The sequence below is a fragment of the Mus caroli genome, chromosome 3 (assembly GCF_900094665.2).
Source record: "Mus caroli chromosome 3, CAROLI_EIJ_v1.1, whole genome shotgun sequence".
Taxonomy (NCBI): Eukaryota; Metazoa; Chordata; class Mammalia; order Rodentia; family Muridae; genus Mus; species Mus caroli.
Genome location: NC_034572.1, coordinates 30,587,793 through 30,591,066, shown reverse-complemented (window position 1 = coordinate 30,591,066; position 3,274 = coordinate 30,587,793). Strand labels below are relative to the sequence as shown.

Here is a 3,274-nt window from a genome sequence, read left to right as displayed (position 1 = left end):
CTGTAAGGCATTTTCTCAATTAGTGATCAAGGGGGAAAGGCCCCTTGTGGGTGGGACCATCCCTGGGCTGGTAGTCTTGAGTTCTATAAGAGAGTAGGCTGAGCAAGCCAGGGGAGGCAAGCTAGTAAAGAACATCCCTCTATGGCCTCTGCATCAGCTCCTGCTCCCTGACCTGCTTGAGTTCCAGTCCTGACTTCCTTTGGTGATGAACAGCAGCATGGAAGTGTAAGCCGAATAAACCCTTTCCTCCCCAACTTGCTTCTTGGTTATGATGTTTGTGCAGGAATAGAAACCCTGACTAAGACAGTGATGAACAGCAGTATGGAAGTGTAGGCTGAATAAACCCTTTTCTCCCAAACTGTTTCTTGGTCATGATGTTTGTGCAGGAATAGAAACCCTGACTAAGACAGATGTCGAACATGTCTTTAAGTGCTTCTCGGGCATTTGTGATTCCTCTATTGAGAAAACTCTGTTTAGATCTGTACCCGATTTTTAATTTGAGTTATTTGTTTTCTTAATATCCAGTTTTGGTTTTGGTTTTGTTTCTGTTTTAGTTCTTTATATATTTTAGAAAAAAAATATGGAACACTTCATGAATTTGCATGTCTTTCTTTCAGGGGCCATTCTAATCATCTCTGTATTGTTCCGGTTTTAGTATATGTGCTGCTGAATTGAACACTATTTTTTTTTTAATTTTTGAATACAAGTTATTCTAAGAGAGAGGAGATGTCATTCAGGGACAGCTAATTCTGTCTCTCAAAATAACCATATTCTCTGTAAGAACACTGCCTTAAAAACCCTGCTAGGTTGCTGTTCCAATCTGTCCATTGGAAGTCTTGCCTGGTTACAGGAGATGGCCAGTTCAGGCTCCATATTCCCCACTGCTAGGAGTCTTAGTTAGGGTTACTGTAACTTTAATTGTTTTCAAAGCCTATTTTTAATGATGGTTCTTAAATGCTTTAACTCCCTTTTAACCCACCTCCCACAAGAGGTATTGGAAAGGTCAGGATACAGGGGAAGTGGACCTGTTTAGAAATTGTTCTTTGGAGCAAATCCCATCTGTGTTGTCAGGAAATCAGCAGTTCAGTTCACAGGTCAGCAGCAGCAGCGCCATCCACTCACAAACACTTCATGGATACACCAGCAATCCAGTTCAGTAGTGCTGGGATAGCAGCAGAGGTGACATGACTTAGCAAGAACAGCCAGGCCTCAGCCTTGGTACAAGCCAGCAGGAGGAATCTGGAAGAACGCCAGGAGAAGTTCTCAGCTATGCCTCTCTCAGCAAAGATGTGAGCCCAATAAGCGTTTCACAGCTAGCTCTAGAAGCAAGCCTAGCTCAGCCTCAGTCACTGTCTGTCGAGCTCTATTTATACTCCCTCCAAACATCATGTGTCCTCTACATGTCTTGTTTCAGCACATGCGTCTGTCTCAGCTGACATCACTCTGCCCATCAGCCCAAGTCTACAGAAGCGGCAAGAAACTTCAGCACACCACTAGAAGTTTTTTGATGTGTTTCTCTCTATGGAGTCCTGACAAATGGAGCTTAACTACGAAATGTAAGAAGGATCAATACATGCATGTTGTTAGCAAAGAATCCTTCATCATATGTCCTTTCACATGCTTGCCTTAGCAGAACATCCTTTCTCCTGTGTCTGCTTCAATGATGCATTCCTTCATGAGTCTGTCTTAGCCTTTCATCTGTGTCCACTTCAGCTAAACATTCCTTCACATGTTTGCCCCAGCAAAACACCATCCAGTCGACTTCCCAAAGAACCCTTAAGTTTCCACTTCATGTCACTCTCATAGATTCCCAGGGCTTTCCATTGTCCTAGCTTTCTAGCTTGTCCCACAGATGGCCCCCTATCTAGCTGTCTCTCCCAGTACCCTATCACTCCATCCTCCCCTCAACCTCATCATTCCTGTTCCCGTCCCCTCTCTCTCCCTCCCTCCACTCCCATTTCTAATCTTATTTCCCCTTCTCAGTGAGAGTCAAACATCAGCCCTCTGGACCCTCCTTGTTAGTTAGCTTCTTTGTGCCTGTGTTTTGTAACATGCTTATCTTGTTTTTTTTTTTTTTATGACTGATATCCACTTATAAGTGAGTACTTACCATGTTTGTCTTTCTGGGTCTGGGTTACCTCACTCAGGATGATATTGTATAGTTCCATCCATTTGCCTACAAATTTTGTGATACCACTGTTTTTAATAGCTGAGTAGTAGTCCATTGTGTAAATATACCACACTTTCTTTATACATTCTTTAGTTGAGGAACATCTGGTTGTTTCCAGTTTCTGGCCATTACTAATAAAGCTGCTATGAACATAGTTGAGCGAGTGTCCTTGTGGTATTGGTGGGGCATCTTTTGGGTATATGCCCAAGGTCTTGAGATAGATTTGTTCTCAATTTTCTGAGAAACTACCAAAATAATTTCTAAAATGGTTGTACCAGTTTGCACCAGCAAGGGAGGAGTGTTCCCCTTGCTCCACATCGTTGCCACCAACCGAGCTACAAAACCACAAGTTGTCCTACCTACAGGATGTGCAGGGATAAAAGATAGAGTAGAATTTGAGGGAAAGCCTAAGCAATGACTAGCCTAGCTTGAGGCCCATGACATGAGAGGGAGCTCACCACCCAGAATAATGCTACTCTGCTGTACTTGCAGGTAGGAGCCCAGCGTATCTGTCCTCTGAGAGGCTTCAACCAGGAACTGATAGAAGCTGATGCAGAGACCCACAGCAAACATTAGGTGGAGCTTGGGCAATCCTATGGAAGATGGGAAAGGAATGGGGGGGGGGGATGTCAAGGACACACAGAAAAAAAAACCAAAAACCCGCAGAATCAACTGACTTAAGCCCAAAGGAGCTCAGAGAGATGAAACTGCCAGAGAGCAAGCATGGGACGGGATGGACGCGTGCCCTCTGCACATATGTAACAGCTGTGCGGCTGGGTCTTCCTGTAGAACTTCTAAAGTGGAGCAGGTGCTGTCCCTAACGTCACTGCCTGTCTTCAGATCCCTTTGCCTTAATTGGGCTGCCTTGTCTATCCTCAGCAAAGAAGGTGTGCCTAGTCTTATACCATGGGAGGCCTCTCTTTTTCTAAGGTGAAGGGAAAGAGGAGTAGATGGGGGAGGGGAGGGGAAGGGAGGCACTGGGAGGTGAGGAGGGAGGGGAAACTGCATTGGAATGTAAATACATCGAACGTGCATGCTCTCTCTCTCTCTCTCTCTCTCTCTCTCTCTCTCTCACACACACACACACACACACACACACACACA

The 3,274-nt window shown here is 44.8% G+C and overlaps 1 non-coding gene across 1 annotated transcript; it reads right to left on the bottom strand.

Annotated features, from left to right (window-relative positions):
* Window positions 1–574: 574 nt before the first annotated feature.
* LOC115030674 lies at window positions 575–679 on the bottom strand. Its single transcript, XR_003836280.1, has one exon. It is a non-coding gene; the product is annotated as a U6 spliceosomal RNA (small nuclear RNA).
* Between the last annotated feature and the right edge of the window lie 2,595 nt (window positions 680–3,274).